The sequence below is a fragment of the Terrapene carolina genome, unplaced genomic scaffold (genome assembly GCF_002925995.2).
Source record: "Terrapene carolina triunguis isolate 2854851 unplaced genomic scaffold, T_m_triunguis-2.0 Scaffold148, whole genome shotgun sequence".
Classification (NCBI taxonomy): domain Eukaryota; kingdom Metazoa; phylum Chordata; order Testudines; family Emydidae; genus Terrapene; species Terrapene triunguis.
The window spans coordinates 1,379,804-1,401,480 of NW_020664499.1; positions in this window are offsets into that span (position 1 = coordinate 1,379,804).

Below are 21,677 nucleotides of genomic sequence, written 5' to 3' on the forward strand. Positions count from 1 at the left end.
CCTCAGTCTGAAGATGGCTTTATTATTTTTCCCCTTTAGAACATACAACAGGCCTACAAGTAACTGGAGATGGAGGGATTTTTTAGAGCAGCGTTTCTCAAACTGGGGTCCATGAACCTCTGGGGGTCCGTGAGGGCACTCCAGGGGGTCCACAGGCCCCACTGATCAACTCCTCCCCATCCCTCCCAGCACCTGCTGCATGATGGGGAGCAACAGTTGACTTAAGATTTTGCTGCCAGAAAAGCAGAGAGAGATTGATTGGCAAAGTAGCATCTATAGTCTATCATTATTATTAGTTTCCATGTTTGGCTGAATTAATTCCCGTGAAAGTTGGATGGACAGAAAACTAAACAGCACTCAGGACACTATGAAGAAGTGCTGCTAGAACCCTCTGTGCTAAACTGCCCTCAGTATAGACCTTCTACTCCTGGTGCTCTGATGAGTTTGCCAGTCCTGTCAGTTTGTGTTGTGGTTTTTGTGAGAAGGACAAGTGTTCACTAGGAACCAGAGGAGCCCAAGCTTTTTTTTTCTTCCTGGAGCCAAGCAGGATTCTGATCATCCATATGCTGACAAGCTATGGATCTGTAGCAAAGCCTTGAGTAGCCCGGTAGTAAAAATTACTTTTTCCTTCAGCTTTGTATCACTTTGATGTTGTTTACTCGCTGCTTTTTTGCTCCAGTACATGGTGTATGAGACTCATGACATATCTATTTGGGAGAAATATGCACCTAGACTAGAGGAGTATTACAGATGTGCATGGAATAGATTGCACTCTCAGTAGTGTCTTCTGTATCATAAAAGTTTAACGATAACATTGTTTACTTGGGTAAGTGGGATCATGCACAGCCTGTTAATTACAGCCACATTTTATAAGTACATAAATCCAATGTCAATTGAAGGAGAATGGGCTGGTGGGGACATTTGTGCCCTTAGTTAGTGGAATTCACCACATGCATTGGATATTAAGCCATCCCTGCCAAGGTCTACTCTTGTACCTGTCTGTTATCTTCTTCCCAAGGGGAGAATTGTGTGTGCAGGGCAGTGCTTTGGCTTGGAAGGGTTTTCTTTTATACACGCATGCTGCTCTGTGTTTGTATTGGAGAAGGCAGGTTAGAGAAATGCACTTAGAGTGGAATGTGGGGAGGTTCATGATGGTCCTTAGATCCTGCGGGAGTTTGTTCCATAGTCTTGGACCAGCTCCTCAGAAAGTCTGTTTCCCACACAGATGAGCTTTACCCTTATGGCAGATTTCATTGTGGCCAAGAAGCCAAGTTGTTGACCACACTCCATCTCAGAGCTTTAGGCTGTTTTTTAATATGCTGAGCCCTGGTCATCGAACATCTTGATGGTAAAGAACAAGATCTTGAGCTTGACTCAATCATATTCTCTCTTTAAGACCCCCCCCCCCAATCCTCTCACCCTTCAGCACATGCTTAGACTTACTGGCAAACTGTTTATCCCCACCACTGTAAATCACTACCTCTGAACACTGACCCCTTCTTTGCCCTGACTGATCCATGAAGCAAGCTACTGAGGGAGAGCCACAGCCCCTCTAAAGTTCTTCACCCGCTGACTGACATTCAGTTATGCCAAAGAAGAGAGTCTGCTCCCTGGTTGCTAGGAGATTGGAGAGGAGGTGGAGGAAGCAACTCACCCAAGAAACTGCTCGATGTTGGATACTGGGGGAATAGTTGGGAGGAGAGAAACTCAGACCAGATTGCAATGCTTACCCAAACTGAATAGTAGCTTGTGCCACAAATAGTCCATTGACTTCCACAGGACTAGTCTTGGTGGACAGCAGTATTCAGCCTAAGGGGATCAGAATCTAGCCCTCAGTGAGTTAGACTGATTTAGAAAAGGGAGCAGCTGTGAAAAGCTACCACCAGTTGATTAGGGAAGCAGTACTTCGCCCTCTGACTAGGAGATATCTTCCAAAGCTCAGAGACACCCTCCCCCCCGTCTATAAACCCACAGTGATGCAGGCCCATTTCTCCCCTGGGTCTGACCCAGACTTTAGCTTGCTATTGCTGATTGTCCATCTTTCTTCAATGTCAACACAAACAGGAAGGGATTGCTAGATTTTTTAAATGATTTGGTAAGAGTATATTTTTATATACTTAGAACCTGTAAGATGTTCCCAAACTGCATCTAGTGTGAAGCAGGTCATGCCAGTACGTTAGCACCCAAAGAGATCAAACGCATTCCTTTGGAAACTGGGTGGATATTTGCTTCGTTTAATCATTTCAACAGCTCACCCCACCATATCAAAAACGGAGCAATCAAAACAGCTGGAGGAAGCATGTTAATGGTTTTCACTCCTTGATGTTACTACTTCAATTTTGCTGCCTAGCACAATCGGGAGGCTTTAAGATTTTGCATTTTTCTTACTGTAGTTCTATGTTGGCACTGACCACTCTCTTCTGCCCCAGATCTCCTTTCCCAAGGTGCCACTGAATTTTATAGACCCACAGAGACACACTTTACTGTCCAATGTGGAACCTAGGCTAGGAACAGTGGGGAAAACATTCCTTTCTCCCTCTCCGAGTCCCAAAGTGGTCACCTGGACCCAGCTCCTCAAAGGCATTTAGGCACCTAACTCCCACTGAAAAATCAAACTCTCTCTCTGAAATACCCCAGAAGAGAGAGGGACTAGGATTCTCAGCCCTCAGAAGAGATCTGTGGCCTTCGTGCGTAGAAGGGAAGGAATGGCAGAGAGGGGAGAGTCTGGGGAAGGGGATAGTCTTTCAGGTCTAGAACCCATATTTGCAACCAAACTCACAAAAAATGGCTCACTACCATCCTCTATAAACAAATTCTGCAGGGTGTAAACACGAGGTGCACATAAAAACAAATCCTTCGGGGAATTGCCCGTTCCTAGTTGTTTCTAACCTGCCAAGGACTATTAACAGTTGAAAAATCTTGTCTTTCAAAACTACCAACTTCAACATGACGTGGCTCCTGGTGACACTGCTATTGCTGCCAGACCAGTGATCTGTAATCTACTGCAAGACAAAAATCTCACACTAGTAAAGACCATCTAAATCAGAGGTACAAAACAGAAGAGCTCCAGAAGATACTCTTGCACATTCTAAAAAACACAAGCAGCCAATCCCATCATGATGATGTAAACAGTGAGTAAAAGCCAAGTTTCTCTTACTTGGAAATGAAACAGTAAATCCTGGGCAAGATTAAGCACTGGAATGATTTAACTCTCTGAATGAGCCACTACATGCATCGTTAACTCCATAGTTCAGGCAGAGAATCCCACATCTGTATTTACAATAGTGAGTATGTATTTCAGTGCTTGTCTATGCAGGAACACTCTGGAAAGTTAGTGTGATTTAACAAAAGGTGTGTATTTAAAGTGGATTAGTTAAACTGCATTAAACCCTTGTGTGGACACTCATTCAGACCTAAAGTGGCCTAATTCAATTTAGCTTAATTCACTTCCAATTTCACAGTACTCACATTGAAAAGAGTTAAATCCTTGTGGGATTGGGGATCTAAGCATATGTTTAGAGTGCTTTGCTGAAGCAGGAGCAACACAGGAAGAAAAGAAATACAAAGTATGTGCAATGTGGGTGAATTAAAGTTGCTATGAAAACCTAACTTTTACTTTTTGACTTCTGAGAATTCAGGAAAAAATCCAGAACTACTAAATTTGAGGATTAACTTTAATGCATTGGATAAAAAAAAAACCTCAAAACATTTTGGGATATTTTGGTCTGGATCCCAACTTTCCAGGTCAGGTTTATCTCTAATTGTATCACAAAGGTATTCCAGCCCCTTCCAGTTCTGTTAAAAATCATCATCAGGATCATTCAGTTTGTGAAACACTTCAACCTTTAGATTAGATAGCCATCCAAATCCTGTTGCAGTACAACTGAGAGTCTACTGGAACGGAAAGCCTATGAAAATAGATCATGTTTAAAAGCAGACATGAGCAATGGCACACTTTTTTTGGTCAGAGAGTATATTTGGTTTCAATATTCTGATGCACTAGCCCCATAGAAAAGATTGGAATAGACACGAAAACTATTGTAGCATTCTCTGCCAAGAAACTAGGAAAGATGATCTAGTACAACTTATTTGGCAACATAAATAAGTGGTAAGCACTATTTCATGAAAAGCTAATTGAGAAACCTCGGGTTCCAAGGGCAGCAAAATCCAGCTTTCAGTTTAAAAAATATAAAAGATAAAACTAGGAGGGGCTTTAAAGATGACTCCATATTGTCCAATTGAAGAGTAAAAAATTTCAAAAGTACTTAAGGCTCCTAGAGCTCAGATCATCAAACGTATCCCATTGATTTCAGCTACATCATTCAATTGTGCGTGACAGTGAATAATGATTGAGGCAAGGAATGAGTAAGAATGACGCAACAGCCCGGTGGTGAGAGGACTCATCTAGGATGTGGAATACCTACGGTCAAGTCCCTGCTCCAATAACTCTTTATTTATACAAAGTGGAATAGCTTCAACAGGAGAGATTGAGACTATCCCATAGCCCCGTGGCTAGGGCGCTTTCCTGCTATGTAGGAGACTCCTTTTCAAAACTCTTCTCCCCATCAAGCAAAGGGGAAAAACTGAACCCCCGTCTCCCACATCCCCTATAACCACTAGGCTAAAAAATAATAATGAGGCCAGTGGCACCGTCACCACCACATTCTCTGGCCATTTTGTGCCCTTTAAAAATACCCAGAACAAAACCTTCAGGTCAAATTAAAAGTTTGACTGGAAACGGATTTTTTTCAATGGGCCAACATTTTTCACCATTTTTGGTTTGTCTAGAACCGACTCTTTCATGGATTTATTTTTCAGAACTTCCAGCAAGCCAAAAACAGAAAAATTAGTGCAGAACTGAGGTCCCACCTCTGATCAAAGATTCCATAACACTTGGCCTAAGAATAGCAGTGTTAGCCATAGAGGGAGTCTTGGCCCAAGTTTGGGTAGTTACACTCAATCTACAGATTCCTCCTGAAAGTTCAGCTGGATGCTCTTGCTCATCACTTCCAGTCCAGAAATGTTATATCCAACGTAGCGCTGCAGTACCAATAGCTGCAGTATTTCACCCAGAACTGTCTGCATTTCAATGATAGGAGAAGCTACTCATGGATTATTTATATGCCTAAGAACGCAGTGATTAAGTTGTCCTATAACACAAGAGTACTGCTGATTATCTAACACCCTGCTTCCAAAGTCTGTATTTTCTGCTGGGTGGCATTACAATGCCTTATCAACCCACATGATTATGTGAAGATATATGAAGGCAGAAGAGTCCTAACTTCTCTATAATTACCATTACAACCAAGTTTGTGAGAGGCCAGCATTGCTGAAGTGACAAACTGCATTTCCCCCCCTTACCTTAATAGTGAAGAGATCAGATATCACAAACATGTGTTCTTGTTTGATGTCCAACACCCTAGAACAAACCAAGCATTAATTAAAGAGCAGGGCAAATCCTTGTCATTGTCAAATGCTTTCTGTAAGTGTTTGAGCAATAAACAAATTCATGCAGGTGTCGTTGGAGGAAAGAAGGGTGATATACTTCAAACCGTATTCATATGCTGAAATAAATATGGGGTCATAGCAGAGGCTGTTCACATCCCTAAAATGCTTTTAGTCCCATAGCTACTGGCCCTTCATGACATCTGCTGCACCACTGTCATCCTATTACCATTCCATTTAAATCAATGGATTGTTAGCACATATCTGGGAAATTTATAGCAGCAATCAAATGGATATGCGTAGTTGAACCAAAGTGCAACAGCTAGATGGGAGCAGCCAGGAACAGAGATAATACACTAAAATTAGACAGCATTGAAAGACCTTGTAGAAGTTTAACCCTGAAGAGTTTTTTCAATTGCATTCTCCATTGCATCTCCCAAATACTCCCCCTTGGAGTCACTTGGTTTGCAAGTTTTGTTAGCACTTCACCAATAGATATGCCTCTGCTTTTAACAACTATGTATTTTATTTATAGGGTTAAGGGCCAAACTCAGCTTTTGTATGTGTGCACAGGACTTGCATTTACATCAGAAGGCAGGATTTGCCCTGTACTCTATACTGTTTCATGCTTCTGAGAAGCATTTAATATAGAGATTAAAATGACTAGGAGAGAGACTAGCACAATATGCCTTAGAAAGCAATTCAAATTTGTTTTAATAAAAGTAGATGCCTCGCAATGACTAGAAGCAATGAAATTCTACATTTCAACATTGATGAGCCACCCAGAGCAGGAGAGTTGTAGACATATTATGGAGGGCACATATCAATGTTCCGCCTGTGACAGGGAAAGGTTTTCGACAGAGGCTACAACAGCGCTATATACATAGATTCCCTGGGTTACTTTAGTCATTTGTGTAAACTACTGGATTACTCCCTTTGCCTTCAGCTGTCACTTGTAAGCATGCAATAGTCTTTAAAAACACTGAGTCCATTGTGCTATTTTCTCAACAGTGTAATACTGGCTATAAATACAGGATTCTGAATTACCTCACTTCCTCCCGAGTCAGTATCTCCAGTAGCTTTGAAATATTTCCTGGACAGTCCGAGAGAAGGAGGGAAAATTTGCAGACTCTGTTGTCAAGGGTCAGGGCACGATCTATGCACTGTCTCATCAAAGGTAGCTCCAAGTTACCACTGCATATAGTGATTGCCACTCTGAAAGACAAGAGCAAACAGGACTATTTCCTTCTTGTTTATGCAAAGAAATTCCTATAGAATTGTCATACTAGAGAGTAATGCAGATATGGCTGCATTTCTTTGGTGTGAGAGACGCCATGTACACGCCTTCCAAAGTAGTGCGGGATGCTTCCAGATGAAAGGCATCATGTAAGTGTACATTCATTATATCCCTGCCCTGGAGGGGAGCTCGCTCAGTCTGGAGTTTTTCCACCAGTAGGACGTTCCACAGGTGCTCCTTTTCCTGCTCCTGTTTAAAGAATGGAGCCCATGCTCCATAGAGTACATGGGAGTAAAAATGTCTGTGCTGTGTCAACATTAGCACTTCCACTGTTACAAGCAGTTGAGCTGCACTGGTGTAAGACCAAGACAGCGAGAGGTGCTGAATATGCTCAGTGGGGATATATTTATTTCCATTTAATTTATATACAATTACACAGAGAAAGACCAAGTGACAAGAATATTATGAGCGTTGCAATGTCAAGCACTCAAAAGTTAGGAAGTGCCAGAATTAAGGTGCTTGTGCAATCTTAATTCAGCCCATTTATGTGTATGGATTATGCTACCATCTTTAATTACATGGCCACAGACTATTTTTTCTACAAGACCCCTGCCTCATTCAGTGCACAGGATGGACAGTGCTCATTCAATAAGTAGCGATTCAATATTTTGTTTTCTCCTCATTCAATGTGCAGTCCCCAAGCCCTATTTACTGCACACTATTCAAACCCTTCTCTCAAGACAGAATTACTAATTTCCTCATGGGAGTTTCTATGGTGCTCATCACTATGGTATCACCCATCAAGCAGCAGCTCATAGTTAAATACCAATACCCACATTCATCTTGAAATCCTCTCACTGCTCTTCAAAGGTCATGGAGCTGTAGTGTACCCTGAGCCTGAGCATCTATCAGTCCAGAGCTGGGAGGGCATTCCAGAGCCCCCAGGACCCTTATGAGAACAAACTGTCGGCCACACCCCCTCTATTATATCAGTGCCTCTGTTGACCAGACCTGTGGCAGTGTGTCATAGGGAGAGAGGTGCTCTCTCAGGCTACCTCTACACTATGAGCTAAGGGTGTGATTTCCCTGCTCACATACACATCCTCACACTAGTTCTCATCGAGCTAGCACGAGTATAAATAGCAGCGTGGCCACAGTAGCGCGGGTGGCTGCAGTGGATGCACGGCTGAGCTGGGCTGAGTACGTAATCACCGTTTGAGGCAGGCTTGTACTAGGCATGGCTCAGCTGTGCCTCCGCTGCCACTACCCCTGCTATTGCACCTACACTGCTATTTATACCCATGCTAGCTCAATGAGAACTGGCACATGTACATCTACACGAGCAGGGGAATCACACACCTACCTCATAGCATAGATGTAGCTTGTGAGGCTCGTCCCGGACTAGTTAAGGCTTTAGAGGCCTTAATGTTGTTACAGTTTAGAGTTCTGTTTAGTAGAATACTGGGATGATGATTTGTACTGAAGTCGTGCCTAGGAGCCCCAGACACTGTCCAGGGCCTTGTTGTGCTTGGCACTGTTCAAAAAGAGAAGGCCTCTGTCCCAAAGAGCCCTTTGCAATCTAAGGAACAACAAAGAGCACCAGGTAACAATGAGACAATACTGGTACTCGTGATAGACAGTGGTCTCAACACACCAGTTGCCTGACCATTGTCCAGTATTTTCTGTAGGCAATTGTGGGACTGAATATCCAGCCTCCCCAGATATCTGTGGGTACCATCAAAATACCAACCGATGTTGTCAAGTAAAATGAATCAATAACTATTAAGCAACCCCCATCTAGCAATCGCAAAGTAGTATTAAGCCCAGCTCAGTGGAACCACCCCTCTGAGAGCCACTGTGAGGGACTTTAGTAACAGTGAAAAAGCCCACTGAACGTTTGGGTGATGCGTTCAAGGTGCTATATAAACATTAAGTCTCATCACAATTCTGCAGACTGACCACAGAGAGGTTAAGAGCCAGATCCTCAATCATATTTAAGCGCCTACCTCTATTGAAATCTAAGTGATTTGTTTGAAGTCACACATTAGTCTATGGCACTGTTAAAGAAGCAGAACCCAGATCTCCTCACTCCCAATTCCAGGCTTCTTCTCTTTCACTACAGACTCGCTCTATTTGAGTTTATTGCACTTCATCTTTTCTAGGAGCTACTCCATAACTTAATTGCCAGTATAATTCTCTTGTTGAGCCTACAAAGTGACCAAATACAGCAGTTTTGTCCAGAGGAGATCCCACACAATGAAAAAACAAAACTGAAATAACCCACACACATTATGGGCTACGCCAAGAGCTTGGGCTCAGCCCTGCAAGGTGCTGAACATCCTGACCCGAATCCAAGGCGGCATTTATGCATATGCTCATTTTTAAACACATGCAGAATCCCACTGATTGACGTGGGGCCAGAGTGCTCAACATCTTGCAGGATTGAACCCTTTTGATCAATTTGTTTCGCTCCATTGATTATTACGGACAGAGGTGAAAGTGGGCCGGGCCGGCCTACCAGTAAGAAATGGGCGCTGGAATGGGCCCGTATGCAGCCGACAGCGCTTTAATGTTGCTGCCCCTTTTGCCCCCCCTCCTCCTGGGCTGCGGGGGGGGAGGGCAAAAGGGGAGTTGCCCCAGGGCCCAGTGTTTTAAAAGGGCCCAGGGCTCCCAGCTGCCACCATTGCAGCAGTGGCCAGAGCCCCGGGCCCTTTAAATCGCCGCTGGAGCCCTGGGTGGCACGGGCCCGGCCATGCTGAAGGGCTGGCTGGAAGAGGCTGACCCCCAGCCCTGCCCTGTCCACCTGAGGCCCCGCCCCTTATGGGGGCCCGGAGCCAGGCCCCTGTACTGGTAAGACTTTTAAGTTACTTTTGCCCCTGGTTACAGAGGATGTCAGCTGAAGGTCCGGCCCTCTTTCTCTCTCTATTTCAGCAAATTGTCCCTAGTGCAGCGTCCCACTGACAGTAGTGGGTGATTCAACATTCAGAATAAAGGAGAATAAGAGACCCCTTTGTGTCTGAGAAGTAGAGTGCGCACACACTCTCTTTCGTGTGACTTCCTTGGTAAGCTCTGTGTTTGCAATAGCTAGTTTATAGATGCTGTACCTTTTACTCTTTAACTCTGGCAGCTTCCCAGCAACTAAGGCTGCAAGTCCAATAGCCCCTTCCGCATCCACCGTGGCTCTCTCATACTCCAGCAACCGCAGCATGGAAATTAGAATGTCCTCTTCCCTGAAGACAAAAGGAACAGTTTCAAAACTGAACAAATACAGAGTGAATTTAAAAGAATTAATGGGACAAGACAAGATATTTATGTATTAAGGGATTTCTTTGGCCCTCTGGTGGGTTTATTTAGGACTATAGCATTATGGGAAATCGTACTGCTGGGTGTGAAAATAGGTCTTGACCGCACGGTATTTTTTGCAAGAGTAGGGGCTTTAGCCTCAGCATCCAGGCTAAATATCCAGTTGGTTATGTACATCCCACCTACCTAAATTTCCCCTGCTGTTAGCCAATGGAAAACAACTTATCCAAGTCAGTCCTGCACTGTTGTATAGTATTGCTGTATGCTACTAAATGGCTGTTCCTACACCATGAAGGTGACCAAATTTAACTAATGGGTGAAGTCCTTACTCACATGTGGTAGCCCTTTTGCTACCCTGGGACCAAACATGTCAATAACGATTGTAAGATAGGGCTTGTTTATAGCATCTGATATTTGGATAAAAGGTACTATGTGTACGCGCGCATTTTGCCATTTTCCCACCAATATTCTCTTTATTATGTTATTCTTAATTATTCATGAGTTTCATTAACACCTAAATCTTGGCCTTCAGATTGTTAATATTTGCAATTTATGCTATGTTGTTTATATACAAACATCACTTGGCATTGTTTCTGTTTGGGTGATTATATAACCCACACAGAATTGTGTATTTTACAGTGGAATATACAATTCAAAAGTCACCTGAGCTTCGTGTTCAATTTTTGTCAATATTCACACTGCTAAAGTTGGGGGGCTTAAACGTTCATAGAAAATTAACATAAATGGTTCATGAACATGGCTGAATCTTGATTAGCTTAAACATCCAGGAATAATTTTCCCCACTATTCATCCAGCTGTCACTAAGAGAACCTGCACTATCTCAAGCTAGATAATGCAAGCATAGTTGCCCTGAAAAAGGCATAGGGGTTGATCCTCAACTGGCCAGTTTACCCCAGCTATGGATCTGGCTTACATTTGTTCCATGGGTTGATCATATATTAGGGTAAATAGCACTGCATCAGATAAACATCAGCTACAAATTCCATACAGTCAGCCACAATGCCTGTTATCTGGAAGAGCCTCCCTTTATTCCCCTGCCTGTCTCTCCCCATTTTAACCTGGAAAAGCACTTCTCTCCTTTGCTTCTGTGTCTAGATACCTCTTTCCCATTTTAAAATATATAACTGCGTAAATATTATTTATGACCCTGAAAGTACTTGGGATACAGTTGGTATGAAATATACTATATGAAATAAAGCTGAAGGCCATACAGTCAAATGAATGCCAAAGCAGATGGGAAGATAAATGCTACTTAACATAATGTATTATTGTCACTTAGTTGGAGGTTATCTCCCCACTTAAGAGCTATAGAAAAATCAATAGAAAAACTGTTCCTGACTTCAAAGAGTTCACTCAGGACCTCAGAGCTTGATCCTGCAGTCCCAAGCAGTTGAAACTTTAATTGAAAAATCGATAAACCATGGAATTCAATGGAAGTCAGGATTGATCAGGCCCTCCGGGAGGAGCTTACATGGCCCCTCTCTAACGTACAACAGTATTTCGAATTACAAATACCCATTCAAGTCAACATCATTCACTACATTGTTCTTCTTCACCTACCTCACGGTAACAACCTTGTCTACAAGCTTCCCAGTCAACTGCAAAGAATTGGTACCAAAGCAAGGTCCACTCATATCTGCAGATTTAAGCAACACGTTAAAAGTGAAGCTGGCTATTTAGTGATGTCCAAACTTGCCTAGAGCCCTGCGCTCTTCCTTTTTTTTTTTTTTGAAATAAAATAAACACAGCACATTGCCATTATGCAGTTTTAAAAATATATATATTTTAATTACCTGTTATTTCTGTATCCAAATAAAAGTAGTTTGCCAACATAAGAGACCAAAGACTTTACACTCTAAGGCCACAGTCCTGCAGTAAGAACCATACAGCTGCACCCCAATGCCTGCAAAGTCCCATTGACTCCAATGACCCAGTGATTATGTGGTTCTCACTGTGCAACAGCACCTGAATTATATATTATAAATAAATATGAGGAGTTGAAAAGGACATCAAGTTTGTGAGCCACAGTGGCTAAGTGGGGTGGTCAACAAATGAGAGTATAGAGCGGGAGGGATTATTAACAATAAGAAGAAGTTTGGTTTTGGTATCTCTAGTTCAATTAAGTGGCAGAATATCCACAAGTTGATATGAGAGCGTGCGTGAGGTGGGAGGGAGAGATTGTTAAGAAGGAGGTAGCATGAAAAATCTCTGACACAGTTGTATTTTCAGAGGTGTTGACCTCTAACTCTCATTGAGCTTAATGCAGGAGATGCTCTGAAAAAATCAGCTAAACAGGGGGTTTTGTTTGTTTGAATATGCAGGTTTCTCTGAAAATTAAATGACAAAACCCCAAAACTGAGAACCCCGTTTCCAAATGCTGCTGCCTTGTTGTTTTATACATCTAAGTAAGTAATCACCATATCCTGCCACCCTTATGTTGATTAATGTCTTACTTTGCAAGCTATCCCATTGATTTCAGTGGAATAAGGTATTACTAGTTGTGATACAACTGGCAAAATGTGGCCCTAAATAAATACATTTATGTCCCTAAGTGTTCATTTGTGCATCAAAATACGGGATCTGGAAGTTTTATTATTGCATCCATGTTGTGAAGTCCAGCTCCGTGGGTTGCTATTAGCAGCATTTATTAAACCATGACAATTCCAATGAGACACTTCACTTCAGTTAGACTTGATGTGGATCAACTGGAAAAGAAGATTCACAGATTGTAGAAATCCATAACAACATTTATTGTCTGATTTCATACTTTTACCTCCATAAAACTGATGGTTGCTACAGGCCTGGTCTTCAATAGGATGGCCTATCTTTAATGATTGTTGTAAAACAGGGAAACTCTCCGATTCAACACCCTGGGAAAGGAGGAAAAAAATCATCTTTAACTACTATGTAGATCAAGTTACAACAGGAACCACCAACACCAAGGAAACAAATTCTGTAAAAAGTGTGGGCAAAGTTTGTCATCATGATTAGCAACCATTATGAACCTCTTTTGCCAATTAAATTTTAGCTGTTCCCTCGTACTAAAGATATACTGTCTGTTTGGTAAAGGCCCAAATTTTTTTTTTTTTTTTTTTTTAAGAAAACCTAAAGGGATGGGAATAGGTTAAAATGAAATGTTTGCATGAATTTCAAAAGGATCAAAACCATTTCCCTACATGGAGACCCAAAACACAGCAGCACTGTACTGGTACAAAACAAAATGAAATTGACTAATCTAATCCTACTGACACAAGATGACAGACGAGTTATAATTTTGCTTTTAGTTGAATATTCGCCATTTGTTTTTATTATAAAAAACCTTTCAATAGTCTAGGGCATTATTTTAACTGGATAAAGTGGTGTGTTGATTTTAATTTATGATTTTACCTTGACAGTGGTCCCTCTACAATTTCTCGTCGCTAAACTCTTCCAAATAGATCAAATTAAATCTCTCATCACTTTTGGCATGAGAGAATAAGCTCATAAAAGGAGTCTGAATTGTTCCTTTTGACTTGTCACCTGGTCATAAAAGATTCCTTTTAAATAACATCAAGTTCTATTGTAACGGGAGCAAGCAATAAATAAATAAAAATGTATGTTTAATCCAACAGTTCCTTTGTGTCAAAGAAAGAAAGGACAATTAAGTCATTGGACTACTACATCCCTCCCTAAGAAGAAAACACACTGGCACCAGCTATCTTAAACAACAGGCATCACCTCATTTTCTGCAGACTTTACATCAAAATGAGGAAAAAATAAGACACATACAAAAACAGGGTGAAATTCACCCTGATGCACAGGGACAGCACAAGGCCCATGTGCCACTTAAGTCCTCAAAATAGGTCTTAAGTAGTGCCCAAGCCTTTTGCCCAGGGATGGGGAATAATGGAATAGCATCAATATTATCATATACATTTCCAGCCTTGAGTACTATGGTCCTCTGGAGATTTCGGTCTCGTCAATGATTCATACCAGTTTCCATTATATTCAGTATAGGTTTGTTTTTCCCTTGGGCCAAGTTCAGAGTTCTCTATTCAGGTAAACTCCCAAGATTGAGTAAAAAATTACCAAAGACCTCAGGTCTTATCCCCATGTTTTTAATATATAAATCTAATTTATAATGAATAATCACCACCACCACCAATATGCAGAGATGGACTAGAGCCTAAAAATTTGGCTCTTGATTCCAATTTCTTAAAATTCAGAGGTGTTTGCATTTAAGGTTTAGTTTGGTGCCCATCTTTAGGAACAGTCCAGGTAGTAATTTTTTATAGCTATTATACATTTGTGGGTGGCTAAAGTCATTCAACCTTGCAACGTCAAGCAACCTTGCATCATCCAGAAATATGTTGTCTGTTGTATCCCACCACTTACAATTTCAACAGCTGCTAGCTGAAATTTCTACACCAAGAGCCAGAAGGGGTTATTCTGTGTATAATTTGGGATGAATGTTTTATTTTATGGACAAATTTTCACAACAATCCAAAGAGACCTCAGTTTTAACCTGAATAGGTTGCTCCTTCCAGGAGTAAAGATTAAGTAATCTCCATACTATTTTGGGGATCTATCTAGTTGAAGGTCTTTCAAATAAGAATTCTACAGTGTCCTAAAACTTGGAGGCAACTAAAGACTTTTAATAAGATCACACAGGTTTCAAACAAGCTAAATAAACACTCTTAAATCCATTAAACAGCCCCAAAACAGGTCAGTTAAAACTTTAGATGTGAAGAGTTTGGTCTTATTTGCTTTAAAAAAGGTTCCTACATAGTTAACAAAAACCCAAACAATTAACCAAGAAACAAAGCAGGCTGCCCAAATTCTAAAATAGCGTTCTCATGGAAGATGACCATGGGATTCAATAACTTTGGTCTATAGTGTACACAGACTCATTCCCAGTACTTTAGTAGAATACAGAACCTTTCTGAAGCCTGTGAGATAGGAGGATAAATCTCTCAAAATACACAGTTGAAAGGTGAAAACAACTTACAATCACAGCAATGTGTGGGTTGAGATGTTTGAGGGCAGCAGCTGATCCTGCTAGCAATCCACAGTGGCCTCCTGCAGGGAAAATCACTGCATCCAGCTTTGGCATTTGTTCATATATCTCCAATCCCATGGTACCCAGTCCTGACAGGTATATAGCACTGTCCTCCCTAGGGGAAAAGAAAAAAAACAAGTCATTGCAGAGTTGGGACTTGTTAACAGTTCACTATTGTAAAGCTATAGTTTATCAGGAAAACCACATATGGAAATATATAGTGTTAGAATTTCCAGGAGGCACTGCAAGTACTTACTGCTACTAATCACATCCTCACATACATTGCAGCTATAGATATTGCTGCAATGAACCTTAGCAATCCTGACACTTTCTAAAACAACATTACATTGAAATGCAACATGGAGCAAAATAATCCCATGAGAAGAAACAGACGCAAGTTCAGCAGTTTCAGCCAGGTCAGCAAATGTTTCAAGATCTCTAAGCCACTTTACTGTGTGCAATCCATCTGAGTGTGATGGGGTGATGGATTTCATCCAGGTGAGTCAGGATTAAAGTGACAAGCAGTGCTTTGCTCGATGAATGAGCTGAACTTTCTGCCCTAGAAAGCCTATCCTGCTAGCTCTCAGGCTACTATAATTATGATCAGGTGAATTCTCTATTGGCATCGCTGGCAGATATTTAAATTGCTGGAAAGGAGAGGACTCCCATTTCTGTTGCTATCACTTCTTTAAGCTGTATGAGTTCTAATATCCTCCAGTCAAAACTCTAAGCAATAAGAAGGAATCTAGTGTAGGTACAGCGATCTCTGTTCACTTGAGTGTGATTTAGTGCTCACAATAGTGGGAATTTACAGGAAAGGGAAGCACTGTGTTTACGTAGTCACAGTAGATACAGACCAGATCAGTGGAGCACAAAACTTTCCACAATCCAGGGCCAAAATCTGATATCTTAACACCCCTTGGAAGACCTCCATGAAGGATAAGAGGAGGATTTAGTCTGCCTAAGTATTCATTGGAAAAACACTTACAGCTACAGGCAGTTTAATGAACATATTAAGAATACACACAGCCAGCAAGGTACAACACGAGACTGTTGTAACTTCAGAGCTGGCTGATTTAGAACCATTTTAATTAAACCTGCAGAATGACAAATTGATCAAAAACCGTAAGACTGTTGAGTACTTGTGTGTGTTCTACATACTCGGACATCAATAAACCAAGCAGAATTACTGTACCAGTGATTTCATTTTTTACATTCTACCAACATATTCATCCCTTAATTTTATCTCTAGTGCAAGGGGCTGTGTTTATTCATTAATAGTAACACCTAGAGGCCCCAACAGAGCTCAGGGCCCTGGTGTGCTTGCTGCTTTACCTACACAGAGAAAGACAGTTCCCTGTCCTGAACAATCTACAATATTAATCGACAAGACAGAGGGGTGTGTGGGGGGGGAAGGAATCAATATTATCCCAGTTTTACAGATGGGGCAGAGAGATTAACCAACTTGCTCAAGGTCACACATGAAGTCTGTGGAGGAGCTGGGAACTGAACCCCAATCCAGGGCCATAACCTGAAGATGATCTCTTCCCCTTTATATAGGATTGTTTTACAAGTAAAGCAAGATAAAAATATCACTGACGCTTTGAAAAATTCGACTGGGCTATTAGAACACTTTTCCCCCAACCAAGATTTTTTTTTTTTTTTAAAGTTACCCTTGCAATCTACATGTTGAAGTTCATGAGGACTTGCAAAGGTGAATGTGGCTCTGGAAGATTCAATGTACATATAAAGCTGCTTTAAAAATGCAAAGCTGTATCAAATGCCAGACTGCCTTTCATATGGCATGATTGACATTCCTATTAGCAGCTTGGACAGGCATTTTAGACAGTCACACGTTCCTTGCTAACATTTAGAAAGGACTCCAATCCAAGCCTCCTACATTAATGTTTAACACTTTCATTTGTGGTGAAACTAATTCATTAGGGTTTTTTTACCTTTACGTGCTTAGATATAAAGGGAAATACGAGCAGCACGTTCACTTCCCTCTTTATACATAAACAGTAATTTAATAGAACATAAATCCCACATTTGTATCCTAAAATTAGCACTTGTGATGTAAAACTAGCTATTTGATGAGTGTCTATTTACTTCCAAAATGTAGGATTCAAATGCCCTGTTAGATGCCAGTGTTTGAAAATAGGCTCCCCACCTCAGGCATTCTATTATAATTTTTGCATGGCATAGTTTTGTACATGTCCTTCAAAACTCCTGGGGCCAGATCCTCAGGGGTATTTAAGCTCCTAACTTATACGGATTTCCTTGTGCAGACATAGCTCTAGAAATATTTAACCCTGTGTAGCACTAGATGAACTTGCGACCTCAGGAAGCATATCAGATCTCAAGTGACTTAAGGTCCCATCTGGTCAGTACTTGGATGTAGTGTTATACAAGAAAACCCAGGACACGCAAGGAAGGAATGTTTGCAATTCTTCACTCTCCAATCCACAAATGAATCCATGCTTCAGCATTGTTCTGGAGTCACTGTGCTACTGTATGTGCTTTCTTTCAGGAGAAATGTAAAGCTGATGTCCTGAAGACTTGTGGCTATTAAAGATCCCCTGCCACTAGTATGGCATTAATGTAGACATCATGACTGAATTCCAACTTGGGTAATTACATACTGCTACCTAGAATTTCACAGGCAGTTCTACCTGAATATGAAGTTTTGCTTCCCCACCTAAAGTCTCTTGTGTTGGTTTTACTGACACAGAATAGCACTTCATTTGCACTCTGGAGGTGGAATAGTAGTGAGCTTGACACCAACACTTCCAACTGAGAGAGTTCGTATTTGTCAACAAGGATCATAACTTAGACTTAGAGCAGTGGTTCCCAAACTTTAACAACCTGTGAACCCCTTTTACTAAAATGTCAAGTCTCGCGAACCCCCTCCTAAAAATGAATATTTCCAGGGATTTTCTCCTTTACCTGAGTATAAATTATAAAAGCAGTGATTTTAGAAATATAAAATTTGTTTTTATAACATGCTTATTACACACTATTTATTATTAACTATAATTTATCATTACAGTATTTTTATTACATTATGAAAACGGCAACACTCTTCCAAGATCTCACTTTCGTAGCTTGTATAACTTTGAATAAGCCTGTTATAAGACAAGGCTCCTATGTTTCATAAAGGAGTATCAGATTTGAAACAGCATGAAGGTATTTAAGAAGCCAACTCAAAGAGTTCCTCCTACACAAGCATTCAGATCTTGAGTAGTCCAGGCAAACAACGCACGTTACAACAAAGCTTAAACTTGTTCTTCATAATAATTTTAAAAACAATACTAGCTCCCTATTTAATTTTAAAAACAGCAAAAAATATCCACCTCCCTTTTTTGTAAGGAGTCTTGAAGTTTAAATCTCTTCAGTGTGATAGATATGATTGGTTTGATCTGCTTAGCTCTTGGAAGTCTAGGGGCTCCAGGCTGCTGGCCCCGTGCTGCCCGGGGTCCCTAGGGACCGCTCTATCCGCCATTAGAGATTTTTTTCCCGAGAACCCCCTGTAACATTTCGTGAACCCCCAGGGGTTCACGAACCCCAGTTTGGGAACCACTGACTTAGAGGATGGTCAGATGGTATCCATAGCAGAGGAGGAAGGATAGTTTGTTGATTATGTCACTGGACAGAGACTTTGGAGATCTGAGTACCTACATAACTGCCTGTCACCGCCACAGTTGTGACCGGTGTAGGCATTTGAGCTAGAGTCCTCTTGGTTAAGTGGAAGGAGACTACTGGCAGGAGACCCCTCACCTCTGAGATTTACTTGATCCTAGTCTCCTAAGGTCCAGGTATGTTAGCCTCTTTGTCACACTTTTCATATTTTTTCAGTAAAGTGTGTGGGTGATAGGGTATAACTAGTGTGTGATGAGTACATCCACATGAATGGTTTTGTAATTGCTGTTTGGAAAGGCATTATTTCGATTTTTAACAGTTTGGGCTCAGAGCATCAGGCACTTCAAGTGGGTTACAAATCCAAAGTAGAAGAATCAAATCTTGAGGTTGGGGGGGGGGGGGGGGGGTTGTGGTTTTTATTTGGGTATTTTTGCACAACTGCCAACCAAAAAAACCTTCCAAACATTATAAAACATATAGCTTACAAAATCCTGAAACAAATACTCCTGGTTCTCTGTACATAGCCTAACTTTCCAAAACACAAGTTACTCCACAGGAAATAATTTGGTCTATTATGTAAAACTGGGACAGGTAGTGTTGAAACTCCTGACACACAAGAGCTCAAGAGTATGAAGCAGGGATGTCTCCTGTGAGTGTCTATTATTCAGGAATGCTGTTCAAATCTACACCCAAAAGAGTAACATCCCTTTAGGGCACGGCTCTGTGTTTTCTTTTTAGTCTGGTGTCTGAGTGATGTTTGTATGTAGAATTAGGTTTCTGATCACAGAGTAAGAGACCAGGTGCCTTTGCTTTATTATAGTTGAGTTTTGAATTAATCAAGGTGCTTAAAAGCCACCTGGTGGAAGCATCTATACATTGTAATTGATATTTATAGTAATCAATTATAATTGCAACTGCTCTAAAAATTCTCACAAGCACAACCTGGAAAGACTTAAGAAGCCTCTTTGTTCCATCTATATTACCATGTTCATTCTAAAACAATAACTCCTTACATTTTTTTGCATATATTCTCCCATTTTAAACCAATGTCCCCTAGATCTGGCCTTTCCAATGCCCTCAAACAGATAATCATGCCTAATTTTATAATAATCCTTAGCTAATTTAATACTTCAGTCATGTCACCTCTTAAATCGCCTTCTCTCAAGGCAGAGTCCCAGTTTTGTCAATCATTCCTCATATGCAAGACTCTCCATTCCATTAATCTCTCCTTGCCTTACACTGTATTCTGTCCATCGTAACCACATTTTTCTTCAAGAAAGGGACCGAAATTGAACACTACTTCATAAAATATCAGCACAGTATGCTTAGACTTATATAATATGCCCCTTGACACAAGCCAATATTTTATTAGCCTTCTACACTGGTGCACACTAGATTGAATTTAACAGATGGGTATAGCAAGATATCTAGATCTTTTTCCTCTTCCATATTAACTAATTCAATGCCACGTATATGGCACTTAGCTTTGTCTATCAAAACTCATCCCTTTGCTCTTAGGCACATTTGATTTCATATTTCAGCTCTGACCCCATACACCGAACCAAGATCTTTCTGTAAAACAGATACATCCTTCTGACTTTTAACCATTCCCCCTCTTTCAGTATTACCTACATGTTATGGTCCCAAGTGGGGAAGTTTCTTCCTAATGCATGTCAGACAGTAGTTACCAGGAGAGATTATACGCTTCAAAAAAAAAAAAAAAAAAAAAGGGGGGGGGGGTCCCCACCCAAGCAGTGATCCAAGCTAGCATGGCCACTGCTCTGCATCTACCCTCACATTACAGGGTACAAGACCTGGAGTTCTACCTGCACAAGCTTCTTAGGGCTGCAGCTCCTGCCTCAACCTGCTCAGTAGGAAGCAGAGGGGTAAAGGGCATTTTTGTTAGTCATCTCCTGCCCAGATTTCATTGGTTGGCATCTATAGCCAACCTGTTGCTGTTCCCGTCTCATACTTAAAACACTCTTCTTCTTCTGTTTGTTGTAGCACAAATTTCTCCATGGAGTGTGCAATGCAGGACCTGTTGCTGACAGCTCCTGCTGACTAGTTAACACCTGGTTGTCTCTGGCATCTCCTTGGCCTGATACCCAAGTAACTAGTTGCTCCTTTTCCTGGAATGGATGGCAGGCTGTGGTTGGAAGGCTTCTTTGCCTTGGCCTGTTGCTCCCTTGTTAATGCTCCCAGGCCACTAGCTGTTGTTCCCTGGTTACTCTGGTCCCTGGCCCCTATGGTTACAGATAGGTGGCTACAGCATTGTCCAGCAGCTCTCTGGCCATAGGTCTGAGTCTATAGCAGGGGTCGGCAACGTTCGGCACGCGGCTCGCCAGGGTAAGCACCCTAGCGGCCCGGGCCAGTTTATTTACCTGTTGACGCGGCAGGTTCGGCCGATCGCGGCCCCCACTCGCCGCGGTTCGCCGTCCCGGGCCAATGGGGGTGGCGGGAAGCCGCGGCCAGCACATCCCTCGGCCCGCCCCGTACGTTGCCGACCCCGGTCTATAGCCATGGGGAGGTTGACAGATCATACTCTAAGATGTCTTCTATGGTTAGTGTCCTCCAGGCTATGTCTCTATAGACAGAGGTGCAGCCTCATGAGCTCTTGCAGCTTTCCAACTTGTAAGATTGAAGTGAGCAGCAGTGCAAAAAGTGGCCAAAAAGAGGAGTCACCTGGCCAGTCTGGGAGATTTAACAGGTCTGAAATATGGAGAGAAACCACTTAGGTTTCCCACCATTTCTAAGGACTGCTCCCATGATGAAGGATTTGCAGGATGGCGCTTTAATAGGAACTGTTCCACCATTTTAATATTAAATGGTTAGATTTGCATGACCATATACGGCACGTCCATCTAAAATATTTCTACACAGCAGAAGGAGGAAAATAGGGGGTGAACATCACTTCAAGTTTTGCTCTGAACCAGGGCTGGCTCTAGGTTTTTTGCTGCCCCAAGCAAAAAAAATTTTGGCTGCCCCCCCCCCCCC